Source organism: Callithrix jacchus, chromosome 6 (genome assembly GCF_049354715.1).
Source record: "Callithrix jacchus isolate 240 chromosome 6, calJac240_pri, whole genome shotgun sequence".
Classification (NCBI taxonomy): domain Eukaryota; kingdom Metazoa; phylum Chordata; class Mammalia; order Primates; family Cebidae; genus Callithrix; species Callithrix jacchus.
In genome coordinates this window covers 92,118,098-92,133,923 of record NC_133507.1, presented here as the reverse complement: position 1 = coordinate 92,133,923, position 15,826 = coordinate 92,118,098, and the positions used below count along the sequence as shown (strand labels likewise).

At 36.5% G+C, this 15,826-nt stretch overlaps 1 protein-coding gene across 10 annotated transcripts in view; it reads right to left on the bottom strand.

Annotated features, from left to right (window-relative positions):
* LOC144576666 (uncharacterized) overlaps positions 1–15,826 on the bottom strand; it is a 489,614-nt gene that overhangs the window by 211,043 nt on the left and 262,745 nt on the right. The window contains exons 1-3 of one of the 10 annotated variants that reach the window (XR_013518959.1): positions 15,699–15,815; positions 8,915–8,990; positions 6,307–6,578 (exon numbers count right to left, since the gene is read on the bottom strand). The exons of 8 other annotated variants lie outside the window; for them this stretch is intronic. The gene's annotated coding sequence lies outside the window, so the exon portion shown is untranslated. Of the gene's footprint in view, positions 1–5,045; positions 5,620–6,306; positions 6,579–8,914; positions 8,991–15,698; positions 15,816–15,826 lie in introns of those variants that run through there. One more of the 10 variants, XR_013518960.1, reaches the window with a different exon arrangement.

Genomic DNA, 15,826 nt, shown 5'->3' with positions numbered 1-15,826 from the left:
GTCCATTTACTGGAAAGATTAAAAATGTACTAATAGGGTCAAGCTTTTATACATGCAGGAAGTAATTAACAAACTATTTTCTTGTAATTCAGAATTATCTATGTAAACAAATATTTTCACTCTAAATTTTTAATGAATTAACAGATTTACCTGAACTTCTTTAAATTCATTCAACAGGTATTGACTGTAAACCAGGCATTATGTTAGATGATGTGACAATGAGCAAGAACAGCCTCAGACTTTGACCTTAGACTTGACTGATGAAGGACCCATTGAGTAGCCATGCACAATATTAATTGTAATAGGTCTTATGAAGAAAATTCTTAAGAAGCTACAAGAGGCACATTTAGTCCAATCTGGTGGCTCAAGAAAGGCTTCTCCAAAGAGGTGGCAATGAAGATGCAACATAGTGGAAATTAACCAAGCAAAAGCATAGAAGAGAATATTGTGTCTGGGAAGCAACCATGGGTTGAGGCTCTGAAGTAAAAGGAAGCAAGGTTTGATTCAGGAGTTAATTTGAACCCATTACGTCTGGGACACTGAGTTGGGACAAGGGGAGGTACTTGTACAATACGAATTAGAAGAGTTTGGAAGAGGCCAAACCATGCAGGGCCTTGTCTTCCTTATCCTTAGAATAATAAGAAGTTTCTAATGGATTTTTTTTTTCATCAGATAAGTCTTAGCATTGAAAAGGTCACTCTGGAAGCACTATGGAGAATGAACCAGAGCAGGGTTCCAGGATATCAGAATAACCCAAGTGAGACATGAGGGTGAGGGTGCAACCGTGGGGTCTGCAGAGATGAGCAGGGGTGGACAGATTCGAGAGACATTTAGGGGGTTAAATGGAAGGAACTGATGGATGGGATGAAGGGGCTAAAGGAAAGCAACTTGTCAAGGATGATCCCTTGAGTTCTACCTTGTGCAATTGATTGGACAGTGGTGTCCTTGACTGTGAATTGAACACAGAGGGAGGAGTAAGTATAGGAAGAAAGCAAAGGGGTTTGGTTCAGGACATGCTGAGTTTAAATGACATCAAAACATCCTAGTACACAGGCCTGGGTTTAAGAATGTTGGGCATGTCGATAATAATTGAAATTAAAACTTCCCCTTTTCTATCCCTTGCAGAGGGCATCACAAAGGTTGGTAAAATGTGTAAATTTGTAGTATATAGCCATCCACTGCCCTCCACACACATATACCATTACCAGTGAGACTAAAGACTCATTAAACTCTATGGACATTTGGAATATTTATGCATCTGTTCATTCCAAGCAGAGGTACACCGCATAGTAGACCACATTGAATGTGGACGTTTCTTCAGCCAACCAGAAAGTACTTAAGGACATTTCCCTATGCAGTTATCTTAAGGTAAATTACCCTTGGCAAGCTGTTCCTTGCAGACTGGAATGTGAATTCACTACTTGCCTTCCCCACTCTTGAAATACCACTTCCCAGGATGTTCCTTGTAAGAAATGACTCTAGCTATTTCGTTTGCTATCTCAGATTGGGAACTAAGAGGCAAAAGAACAATTGAAATGAAATGGGTCTTTGAGGTTGTGTGTATTTCACAAGTGAAGAAACAGAGGCTCAAAGAAAGACGTATTTACACAATGCTAGAAGTTTCCTCCGTTTCGTTTTTTTCTTAATATTTCTAAAATAAGAACAGAATGCAAGGATAGCATTGATAGCATGCTATCCACATTCCAGATCTCAAAAGAATACTCTAGTGTACTGAAGTAGAAGAAATTGTGTTCTTTGCCTCTCTGCCTTCTGACAGTGCTGCCTGGCAATTAGTAATAAAATTCTACTCAAGATAGTGTGTTAAGTATTCACTGAAAGTGTCAGGCTCTTCACAATGGTGGCTTTCCTAGATTAGTGAGTTGGTTAAGTTGCTGATCCTTTTAAAGAACATCTATTTATTTCCAAATCGTAAATAAATCTAAATAGTGTCTTGGTTAAACCTCCAACTCAATGGATTATTCTTAGACCATAATTCTCAGGAAGGTCTTTATTCTTATTGTGAACCTAGGCTTAGCAAGGTCTTTGTCATAATTACTATATTACCCAATGGTAAGTAATGAAATATTATTAGTTAAAACAAACTAGTAGTTTGGTTCTGCTTATTCTTTAGGGTTTTACATCAAAATTAACGTGGCTTTATAAAGTAAACCCCAGGTAGTGTTTAAAATGCTGAATGTGCATGAATCCTTATGCATGTGTACAAGGCCCACAGCCTCAGGTGTATTGCTAGTAAATCAAATTCCACAAATATAAATCTGTTTCAATCACTTATCTGAGGTGCCCCATGCAACACAATATTAAACGATGGCTAGGAAAACTGCTGTTCCCACTGAGAGATGTTGGTACGTGTAGGAGTTGAAGGTGGTTGGTACGTGTAGGAGTTGATAATGCTATTAATAAAAGCTAAAGTAATGATGATTGAGAGCTCTTCTAAGTCATTTAATAATTTGGCCCTATGCTTTTATGCCAACAATATGCAAGTTCTCACTTTGGGCCTCACAAATGGAGAAGACTGGATTCTTTCCCTCTAATAAATCACGATCTCCTGGTAATTCACATGCCTAATTACAATGCAAAACAAACAGGGAGTAGTGGGAGAGGTCAGATGCTCTACTCAAATAGGTTTGTTTTATTTTCTTTCAAAGTCCCAGAGAAAATGTTTGTGATGAGGTTGCTAGGATATGTGGTGTCTTACAAATTTATTTGTTTGAGGACTTGCATAACCATTATACAACAATCAATTAACCAGAATTCATTTATCACTGAACTTAAAGACTAACAGTTCATCTAGTCCAAACCAGTCTTTTCAAAGTTGTGAAAACCAAGGCTGAAAGAGTTTGTCATGGGATAATTTTTCATGTTATTAATCCCAAATATATATGTGCACATATATATTCATGCATATTTATATATATACTGTAGGATATATAATACATACAAATACTATATATCATATATATTAGAATCCTATATAATAGTGCAAATTTATAGATCATTTAACATATATGTATATATATATATATGCATGTGCATTATATATGTAAATGATAGCAAATTATTTCAGAACCATCAGTCAATACTATTATATTACAACCAACTACTTTTGGATTTAAGCCAATCATTTGCCAAAAGAGCTACTTAATTTACTTTCACATTTGTTCTTCCTTGAACCCCATGAGTGAAATGAATTCTCTTAAGAAGTCTGGGTAAGAATAGTGATGAATAATAGCACTTCCATGGTCCTCGAAAGGTAGCTTCACCTAGGCTAAGCAATATTTATTACAGAGCCATTGCTTCCTCTGGAACAACTATCAAAGTAATTAGCCTAAGAGACTGAGCTTTCCTTAATGCAGAGAATGGGCTGATAGAGAGCCTTCATCTTTTATCTCATTTTAAATAGACTCCAAAGAAACAGTGACAAAGGGAAATTTAATTTGTAACTGAGGAAGCAAGATATTAGACAGTTTTGGTGGAATGAGCTTTGAGACTTGCTGGAACTTAAATATGAGTCTTTTATAGCAGGGGTTTATTAAACTCAACCATCTCTGTGGACTATCTCTTTGCCAAGATCAATCCCCATTCTGATATTTCCCCAAGGGCTACGCAAATGATAATAGAAAAAGCTTTGGTTCTGTCACTGTAAAAACTGTAGGCATGTTTCATATTTTTTTTGTATAGTAAGCTATCCCAGGGGAGACATGAGGCTGTGGGAAAAGACAAAGAATCAAATCGATTTCTTAGACTGGCAACAAGGAGGCCACTTTCAGAGGCATCACAAGGTGAGAACAAAGCACTGACTTGTTCTCATGAAAAACCATGAGGATGATGGATCCAAAGGAAGCTTGTACATATAGAGCAGGAAGTATAAGGAGAATAAGTCTTTCTTAGAGAGTAGATATTAATTACACATTAGGTTCTATTTAACAAATTATTTCTTCCCAAAGCCTCAAAACATTCTCTTTCTTTCCTCTCATTTTATCAACACTGAATTTTTCTGAGGTAAAAACAGACAAATAAGAGATTTCTTTTTTTATAGATAGGGTAAGAAAAACCAGAAGAAGTGATACGATGTTGCTAAGAAATAAGCCATTGTCTGAACTCTGAGAGTGATCCACAGCTGGCCAATCGTGAAGTCACATTCTTGGAACCTTCAGCTCAAACTCTGATCTCCCGTCTCCTCTCTCTCTTATACCTCTACTCAGACAACTTCCTTTCTTCAAGAGGCAGCTATTTGAATTTCTGATTATCATCCTCTCTCACAACCACCCAGAAACATCTGAACCAAATTACATTATATATACTGACCAATTGGCTTCAGCTAATCAAGTGACTATGCTTGTCATATTAATGCATGTGGTAGAATTTTCTGGTAAATAATACATGGCATGTGTCAAAAGTAATTTTGTGCCAAATCTACCACACTTCTTCCCCCTTAACACAGTACTCAGAGTTGTGTAAATTATGCTTTATTCATACCGATTAAAAGAACCACTTTAAATTTTCAGAGCTATGATGTTTCTTGTGCTTTTGGTTAATATCCATTTCACTTGAGATCCTGCTCTTTTGAATTCAACTCAAGAAAACAAGTTGTTTACTATGACACTTTCTGTAAGTAAGGTTTCAGATTGCATTCATCACAGAATCAAAAAAAATTTGTCTAGGCATCTTGTTGGTATTCTTTTAGATTTAAGCTCAAAGAAGCTTAAAATCAAGCAAAAGAATAGTTATGGAACTCTAATTTTCTGTGGGACAAAATATCATTGCTGAGAATATGTATATATTCATTACATAGATCTACATCTATCTATATGTATATAGGCATGTACACACACAGGCACACACATATACATCTATTCAGATGTGATTACTCACAAATTTTAACGTAGCAAGCAATAAAATTCATCCTCAGTTTACCTTCCAAATACATCTACTGCATTGGGATTTAGTTTCTAATTTATTTCATGTAGTGCTTCATCTAACCAACTATGGGATAGGTCTTATTCCCTTACTTACAGGTAGCATACCTTTAAGAAATAAGCTTGTTATCATCACTTTCTTGAAGATAGTCTATTTTGTCTGTCTCTCTAAGCACCAAAATCTGGTCACACTCGTTGGTTATGTCCATTCTTTTCAAAAAATAGTTATTAGAACAATGGTGAGCAACCCATGATTACTTCCAAATTAGCACTGTTCTTAGGGCTTTCATTTAATTTTGATGAAATTAAAGGCCCATTTAATTTTGATGACAACTCTAAAAGATGCTATTATTAGCCCCATTGTATTTTTAAGGAAACCATGACAAAAACAAGGTAACTGGCACTGAGGCAGGCACATCCAGGTCCTTGCCCTTGGACTCTGAGCTCTATTGCCTTTACCTATTGTTTCTCTGTTGCATCATCAGGCTTGGGTGGCAAGGAACTTAATTCTTTAGAAATAGCGCAGCAGGTGCAGTGGCTCACTCCTGTAATCCCAGCACTTTGGGAGACTGAAGCAGTGGATCATGAGGTCAGGAGTTCGAGACCAGCCTGACCAACATGGTGAAACCCTGCCTCAAAAATACAAAAATTAGCCAGGCATCATGGCGTGTGCCTGTAATCCCAGCTACTCAGGATGCTGAAGCAGGAGAATTGCTTGAACCTGGGAGGTGGAGATTTCAGTGAGCTGAGATCGTGTCACTGCATTCCCGCATAGATGACAGAGCAAGACTCTGTCTCCAAAAAAGAAATAAAGAAAGAAAGAAAATAAAATAAAAAGAAATAGCCCAAAAGGATTTATTGAGAATGTGTATATAAACCCACCCCCAATAAAATTGTATCAATTCATTCCACAGGTATTCTAAACGTTAATGTATATGTGAAATGCAAATATTATTATATAGTAGGAAGTACCTTGTCTTTAAAGTTACCAACTCCTCTTCCTAAACATTAATTCCCAGCCCTAGGTGCAGTCTGTGTCTACTCTACCCATGGCCTTCTCACCTGGCCCTTCCACCCCATCATGAGAAGCCCATAATGGTAATAGTCTCCATACCTTGAACCTGCCCCATAACTACCCTAACATGTAGCTATTCCACCTGTTGCTTCATGATTTTCTCTGGCTGCCTTTCTCATTCCACCTTCATATCTCCACATTGTATAACTGCTTGTGATTACCCCTCTCACTTTGCCAACCTTTCAGCCCTTTCCTCTGGCCTATGAACCTTGACATCCATCATCACCTTGCAACTGTGCCCATTCTATAAATCTGAGAAATCTTTGTAGCTTTGAGAGACTTCATTAGACTTACTCTTTTAGAACTGCTGAACTCACATCCTGTGCCATCTTCCCTGCCACAGAGGGTGTCCTTGCAGTAGGCTGAAGTCGGTAGCCTATGGTCTGATGGTAACTAGCACATGTTTCTGTAACTTCTCCATAAAAATCATGTTTGTCTTCTACTAGGCTGCACAATCTGAGTAGAGGAGCCATCTCCATTTAAGCCACCTGTGCTTAACACAGTACCTGGCATGCTTCTGGTGTGTGGTGATATGCTCTCTGAACTGAAATCTGTTTTTCTGCAAACTGAGAAAGGGAGAAGATAGTTTAGGGTAGATGAGGACCCAAGAATGAGACTCAGGAATAAACCAAGCAACACATTAAAATGCAAGACTGGAAATTCAGGAAGAATACAGATGGAGGAAGTTCATTATCAGAGATAAGGGAATATTTTAAAACCATAATGACACAGTGTTAGTAGAGGACAAACTAATGTTTAGTAGTACAGCTTAACTAAGGGGAACAAAAACCATAGGACCATGATCAAAGACATTTGATGCTGATAACAATGTGTAATTAATTATGCATCATTTCCTAAGCACCTACTATAGTTATAGCAGTATGCTATTCACAGAAAACACTGTATATGTATTTTTAAAAAGTACCCCATAGAAGATTAAAACCCTCCTTGGGAAGATGAAATCGATGCATGAAAAACCATTAGAAAGCCATGAAAAACAGGGCCGGGTACGGTGGCTTACACCTGGCCCTGCACTTTGAGAGGCCAAGCACTCTGGGAGGCCAAGGTGGGCAGCACTTTGGGAGGCCAAGGTGGGCAGATCAGTAGGTCAGGAGATCAAGACCATCCTTGCTAACACAGTGAAACCCCATCTCTACTAAAAATACAAAAAATTAGCCAGGTGTGGTGTCAAGTGCCTGTAGTCCCAGCTACTAGGGAGGCTGAGGCAGGAGAATTGCTTGTACCTGGGATGTGGAGTTTGCAGTGAGCCAAGATTGCGCCACTGCACTCCAGCCTGGGCGACAGAGCAAGACTACATCTCCAAAAAAAAAGAAAAGAGAAAAAGAAAGCCATGAAAAACAGTATTCAATTCACTATTAAAATATATAGTATGAATTAACTGCTTCATTTATTTATTCATTCAAAAATATCAAGAGAATGCTATGTGTATTTTCCTGAATCAGGTACTCACAAAGAAAAAAAAAGATTTAGCAAACTCAGGATGAGGGTATAAAGCATTCTCATTTTGATAGTGTTAATACCTGTAAGCTTATTAAAAGGGAACCATAACATGACTACCAAGAAAAAGTCAGACATTAGGTCCAGATGCATTTTGCTGGGTACATGCTAGTATCTGAAGAGTTGAGAAATTGTAAAATATTGAGATTTGATTTTTCTTTGCATCAAGGTTGTCCTAAACAATTTTATTGATCCTATGTATTCATAATAGCTCACAAACTGATAACTCAGCCTCAAAGCAATATTGTAAATCAGTCAATTGTCTTAGAAACCCTGATACCAAACTGTGGCATACAGGATGTTCTTTATAAGGATAATTTGAGATCTGGGCATCAATCTCAATTCAAGAGATTTACTCAGTTCATTTCTGAACTGATTTTCCCTGATGTTTCATTCGGGAAAACTACATATAAATTGTTGTGCTGTGATGAATCTAAATGTATGATCTAATCCAGCTCCAGGGCTGTTTTAAGTCACTGCTCAGCAGGACACTGCACCTGTGTGGAATGCCAATATGATGAAACACAGGCAATAGAACATAAATTTTAAAGGCTCTACATTTCTAAATCAGGAGGAGCCACTTTTACTGCTCCGAATGTTCTTCCAGATCACAATCTATGGGATTCCAGAAATGAAATGACAAACAACTCCACTTTGGAATTCTATATATTGAATTATGATTTACAGAATGGTCCATCTCTTTTAAGAGAAGAGAGTAAATTTAGCTTTGTATTTTATTGCCACAAACTTTTTCTCTCACAGTAATGTAATTGTTGTTTGGTGGAAATCAAGGAGCAAAGGAATAAATTAAATAGGGTCTAGCCATTTATTTTCCCACTGGTTTTATTACCAAAAGTAGGTAAGATTGTTTTGATGTCTACCCCCATTGCCCCAACCCAGCCCACCCATGTCCAGAATAGATTTGCTTTGAATCTTCCTAATTCTCCTCTCTAACTCCTTGTCAAAGATGCCAGATAGAGGAATTTAGAATTTTTTTTTTTTTTTTAAGATAGGGTTCTCACTATGTTGCCCTGGCTGGTCTCAAACTCCGGTCCTCAAGCAAACCTCCTGCCTCAGTCTCCCAAAGCACTGGGATTACAGGCATGAGCTACCACACCCAGCCAAGAGCATTTTCTTGAGACCTGTGTGCAGAGGATTTGTAAAGCCAACAGTATTTCCAGATTAAGTTCAACTATTCATTAAAATTTGTTCAACAAAAGAACTATTAAAACATGATTAGAAAGACCTCATAAGTCCTGCCACGACAGTTTTTTAAAATGTCTCAATGATTCAACCAAAGAACTTTGCTACAATCCAAAGCCAGCTAATAGAATGTGAAACAAAAAGCAAACTACTGTTAGTTAAATAAAATAAAATTACTCACCAAAAATATTTGAGCCTTATGTTAGCTCTAAGATGGTACTTAAAGCTGATTTTTCTGTTGCACAGGTCTGAGCTCCCTATGAGTCAGAAGAACAGCAGGAAAAAAAACTTACATTCCAACTTTACATACTGACAGAACACAAATGTCCTTTTTAAAAATTTTTTGCTTTTTAATTAAGGTATAGTTCACATACAATAAATGCACAGATTTAATGTGTATAAACCATAAATTTCAGTTTTTACATTTTGACAATTTTTACACTTATATAACTATCACCCAAATCAAAATATATGACATTTATATCAGTCTAGAAAAGTCCATCATGCCTCTTTTTATGTAATCCTACCCCAAGGCAATCAAGAGTGCATGCGTGTCTGTTTTTATAGGTGTGTGTGTGTGTGTATCTATATATCCATATATACACACACACACAAACGTATACATATGGATATATATCTGAATGCTTCCTAGGTACTATTTAGAAAATCTTTACCTACCACAAGGTCATGAACACCACTTCCTATGTTTTCTTCTAAATATCTTATAGTTTTGTTTTATTTATTTATTTATTTATTTATTTATTTATTTTTCAGATGCAGTCTTGCTCTGTTTCCCAGGCTGGAGTGCAGTGGTGGGATCTCGGCTCACTGCAACCTCTGACTCCAAAGTTCAAGTGATTCTCCTGCGTCAGCCTCCTGAGTAGCTGGGATTACAGGCATGCCACCATGCCTGACTAATTTTTTTTAAATTTTTAATAGAGATGGGGTTTCACCATACTGGCCAGGATGGTCTCAAATAAATCTCCTGACCTCAGGTGATCTGCCTCTGCCACCTCCCAAAATGCTGGGATTACCATTACACTGTTTTATTTGCTTCTTAATAGCACATATTTTAGACCAACACTGAAGTGATATATTTTTAAATTTGTTATTTTTTTCCAGTAGAATGCCCCCATTAAATACGACGTTTCCTATCACATTTTCTTGTCTTCATCCATTTAAGCAGTCACAAATAAAGAGGTATCCAAGAGATGCAACATGTGTTTAACAAAGAATGTTCCTAGAAGAGGAAACATCAAATGCAAAGGTCCAAAGGTGGAAACATGCCTGTTGTGCTTGAAGGACAGTGTGAGCCAGGGAGAATAGAAATGCAGGAGAAGGTTGGGGGAATCGAGGACCACATCTCACGCCAGGGCTGGTGCTGGGTATTCAGAGTCATCAGAGTCCATGTCATCACCACTGAGCTCCACACTCATACTAATCCTACAACACAGTGAGCTCTCAAAGTTAACTATTCTGGAAAAGCAATCTGATTTCAAAGATCTATGGTGAGAAAGCATATCAAATATGCAAAATAGTTCAAGGAAACTGATAGAAACGAAAGTACATAGCATGAAAAGAACAAAAACCTAGCCTAGAATAAAGTAGTCAAAGATACAGAAGAAATTCTTCATATAAACTTTAATCTACAGATCCTCTCAATATGAATACTGATATACTTAAAGAGCATGAGATTACTAAGGGGGATTACAGCTGGAAAGAACAAGCATTGATATTGAAATAATACAAGCACTGATATTGAAATAACAAGCATTGATATTGAAATATTGAATAATTAACGAGAAATATGAACAAAATTGATGGAGACAAAACTCCAAGCAATGAAGAGAGAAGATGAGAAATAATCAGAGCAAATGCAGAGAGAAGAAAAAATAGAGGAGAGGGGGAAAAGAAGCCAACAGAGGGAAGGCAATGGACAGGGAAAGATGAGCCAACAAGTGTCCTTGAAGAAGACAATTTTACAAATGGAACAGGAAAACAGAAACCATTTCCAAAACTTTGAACAGAAATTTTTCATTAAATGTGGAAAGAACAGATTTAGCAAATCAAGAAACTATACTAAGTTACAGGACATTGTGAAAAGTTACTCAATGTTGAGGTATGCACTGATGAAGTTTTTTAGCATCAGCAATGAAGAAAAAACACTAACTAACAAAAGATCTTGATGCAATGGAAAACATTCAGGCTAACATGAGCCTTGTGCTCAGAAACATTTAAGGCAGAAAATAATAGAATTATACCTCGAAAGTTGTGAAACCATGTCTCAATGTTCTGAGAACCAGTCTGAGATATGACCAGTTGCATATATCTTTTCCCTAAAGTTACTATATATAAAATGCTTTGTGGAGGGTGGACAGGGAGGGATTCACTGTAGCTCAGCCACCAGAGATATGCTTCAGTTCATAAGTCTGTAGTAAATGCTTCTTTCTGAGAAATTGGAGTCAGCCTCTTTCTTCAGCCTCTCAGCTCCCTTGGCCTTTGGGGGTATATTTGCATTTACCTATTCACCTTGGAATATTCCTCTTTTCCTAGACATATATTCTCACATATTATTTATTTATTTATTTATTTTTGGAGATGGGGGTCTCACTCTTACCCAGGCTGGAGTACAGTGGCAAGATCTCCTCTCACTGCAAACTCTACCACCTGGGTTCAAGTGATTCTCCTGCCTCAGACTCTTAAGTAGCTGGGATTACAGGTACCTGCCACTGTGTCCGGCTAATTTTTGTAGTTTTTAGTAGAGGCGGGGTTTCATCATCTTGGCCAGGCTGGTCTTGAACTCCTGGCCTTGTGATCCACCTGCCTTAGCCTCCCAAAGTGCTGGGATTACTGGCGTGAGCCACCAAGCCCAGCCATACCCTCACTTATATGTGAAATCTTAGAAGTGGAACTCATAAAAGTAGACTAGAATGGTAGTTACTAGAAGTGGGGAATAGGACATAGAGAGAAGTTAGCTAAAGGATACAAATCACTCAAGTAGGAGAAATAAATTTAAAAGGTCCATTGTACAACCTGGAAATAATGGTTGGTAGCAATTTATTGTATTTTGAAAATACCTAAGAATGTGAATTTTAACTGTTGTCACCTCAAGAAAAAAATAATTAGTATATGAGATAATGCCCATGTTACTTAGCTTGATTTAGCCATTTCACAATTTATACATATTTCAAAATGTCAGGTATATGACAAATATGTATATAATTTTATTTATCATTTGATCTTATCCAAAAGGCCAAGAAGCAATTATAATTTTTTTATCAATTTAAATAAATAAATAAAAGAGCTATTACAACTCTTTAGGTGGTAGGTATGACAGGCATTTTAAATCATTTCCTGTGATCATAACAGCAACTTTATCTGATAGGAATTATTGTCTCTATTTTATGAGTATACTGAAGCTCAGGAAGTTAAATAACTGGCTTTCATTTAGTTGACACAATAGCACTTAACCAGTAAGCTGGGTCAACTATCTCAAAGGATGGTCCCTATTGAGGCAGGCACAAACCTTCAGTTGCTGGGCTGTGGGAATGCCTAAGAGTTGGTACCATAAATCGCGGAGTAGTCTTGGGTTTCAGACAACACAAATGTGCCTATATGTTAATCTCTGCAAGTCATACATTTTTGTCTCGTTATTCCACCTCAAGCACAAGTGCAAAAATTTTTCTATGTCAAGACTGACATTTTGTACCATGACATTTTGTATATCACTGCTATAAAATACAGATTCTTATCCATAATAGAGAACCAAAAAATATTTGCCAACTAATTGTTAGATATGAGAAATATTTACTTACCTCCATAGTATTTATTTCATATATGCATTACCCTTATGTTTGAGAAAACTGGAATTTCCTCATATTGTCTATGTGGTTTGAAATAACTGACTTGTATTATCTCTTTTGTTTTTACACTAATTTCTACAAAAACAATTAACCTTTAAAGGTATGGAAAGTTTTTATTTCTTGATGTTTTCTCTAACCGTTTTTGGCTTTTAGCTTTGGAACTGTCCCAATGGAAATATTTGTAACCAATTAAGATGTGGTAACCCAGTATCTTTTTTTACATGATGATTAGTTATGTGAACAAAGATTAGTGATACAAATATGCTTAAGAGAATAAGAGCCGATTTGTCAATTCATTAAGTTGAATTCAATATCAGTGATATCTGGTGTGATGGCATCTCATTAATAGGAATGAGTGTTTATAATAAAATCAGTGACTATGAACTTTTATTTTACAAAATAAAAAGTCACTAACAATACCCAGTTAAGTTGTCATGCTAGCCTATGACCATTGGTTAAGTTATTCTTTATTTTAGAGATGAGTAATAAAAAGTCTCTCTCACACAAAAAGATGTTCCAGACTTAACACTTTCCTAGCTTTTCATTGTCCCAAGGATTTTTTTATTAAAAATCCTTTTTAATTTTTTAAATAGGATTTACAATGCCCTTTGTGATAAGATGTAATGTGTCAACTTGACTAGACCACAGGGTGCCCAGATATTTGGCTAAACATTATTTCTGGGTGTGTCTGCAAGGGTGTTTTTGGATGAGATTAGCATTTGAATTAGAAGGCTCAGTAAAGCAGATTGCTTTCCTCAGTGTAGGCTGTAATCATCCAATCCTTTGAAGGCCTAAATCAAACGAAATGCAGAGGAAAGGAGAATTCACCTTTTTTGCCTTACTGCTTGTGCCAGAAACCTGGTCTTCTCCTGCTGTCAGGCTGAGACTCATGCCATTGGCTATCCTGGGTCTCCAGCTTGCAGACAGCAGATCATTGGAGTTTTCAGCATCTGTAGATGCATGAGCTTAATTCCTCCTAATAAATCTTCCTCCATCTTACCCCTTAGTTTCTTGACCATCAAAAAACTAAAGTGAAAAATTTAAAAACATAAAAAATAAAGGTCATTTCCTTTCTACTTTATTCAAAAGAAAATTATGAAATTGCTACTCTATACCAGGCACTACTCAGGAATGTGGAGATACTACATTGGTAAACACTACTCAGGAATGTGGAGATACTACATTGGTAACCTCATGGAGCTTATATTCTAGATGGAAGAGAAAAACTTCAGTAACAAGTAAATATTGATATATAATACATTAAAGGCTAACCTGTGACAAGAAAAGAAAACACAGCAAAATAAGAAAGATCAGAAGTGTGGGGGCAAGGGAAGGCTCAGTTTTAGATAAAGTGGCCAGCGTAGGTGCTGCTGAGATGATATTTTGAGCGAAGACTTGAAGGAGATTGGGAGAGAGCCACGGAAATTTTTGAGAGCAGGGAGGACTTATCCATTAGGCACAGCAGGCACAGTGCTTAGGGCCCAGGGTACTTTTAGCAACATATATTTTACCCTTTTTTCTAGTCAGAAGGGTAAAAATGAACTCTTAGGGTTGGAGATAATATTTAACTGTTTACCCTGGATAGATTTTAGTCTTTCTTCTACCAAAACAACCCTTAAATATACATTTTATATATGTTAAATATGTATTGATTATATATTTTTACACACACGTGTGTGTGTGTGTGTGTAACATTCATTTGTTTTTTGATAAAGCACAGGGCTAATAGGGCAAGGACCTAAGGCCCAGGAAAGTCATAAAGCAGCCCTATTTGAAAACAGGGTTTCTAGTCAACAGTTGCCATTATCATCAGAATGAAATATATTAATGAGACATAATTGGTATATCAACTAGAAACAGCCTGGAGAAGAATTTGTAGGGCTTTCAGAGACTTACAGAACTAAAACCACTTTATCGTTTAAATCCTAATATTATACCTTAAATCCACAGTTATCTAATTAGACCTCAGTTGATGAGTTATAATGGTTAAACATCATTTTTTTTAGTCGATAGTCCACAAATTCAATATTATTTCTTGTCAGTTTCCCCAGTATCTCTGATGACAGTTCCTTTTGTGGAAAGCCCTTTGTATATTTTACACAGTTAGTACAGACAGGCTTTAAAGAATAAAAACCCACTCTAATAATAAAAGTAGAAGAGAAGTGATGGTAATTTATTTCAATGAGCAAATCATGAAATGGTGATGAAGAGTTAAATTTACCTTATTCAGAATACCCCAAAGTCCAAGAAAAAGTGTATTTAGTTTCCATGGAGAAAAGAAAGAAAGCAAAAAAGAAAGATGAGAAATTAAAATACTTGGATGGCAAAAGCAAGCAAGGAAAGATAAAGAGCTAGGTAAACACACAAAATATCACCAACTGAATTCAATAAATGGGCATTGTAAAGTGAGAGGTCTGTCATTTTTATGGAGGTTTTGGGGAAATTTAAAATTCCATTCCAATTCTATCTTTTTTTTTTTTCATTCTCACTTCATTTTCAGTCCCTATATTCCTCGGGCTCTAAAATATAAGTTTCTTATCACTTAGTAATTAAATTTAAATTTTAGAATTAACTTATAAAGAAAACTTTTATTATCAGTTTTTAATAAATGTACTGAGTTAATCTATGTGTGGGGCTGGAGGTATTGTGGTGCTGGTGGTGAATGCAAGGTGGGTGCTGGGGATTAAGACTGACTTGCTGACTGATTGACTGATTAGTTCAGGACATAACGAAGAAGAGGACCATGGGTAAGTCCTGAAGCACAATCATGAAGCATAGAAATAGGTGGGCTTCCTTTCATATAATTTCTGACATACATTTTTTTAACTACTCTTCAATCTCCTTTATTACCGTGTCCTCCATTAATCTCTCCGTAGGTTCCAGCCTCTGTTCTGTCACAGGTTTACAGATACAGAACAGTATCATAAGTATATAACAGCAAGTTTATCATCTTTAATGCTTGTTTAATAAATCAGAGGGTAGCAATAGGACAAGTGGTGGCTTAGAAGAAATGGAGGAATCAAGAAAAATAATATGTATTATATAGAACTGTCTTGAGGATTCAAAGTAGTATATATCTACATCTACATAACTATAACAAACCTTGAAATAAGTTAGTGGCTACTTGACATGTTTTTCTTCTTTCATCCTTATTTTGATATCAGAAAAACTTTCAATTAAAAGAATAAGCCAAATGTGCAGGTATTTAGTGGTGGCTGCCCATAGCTACC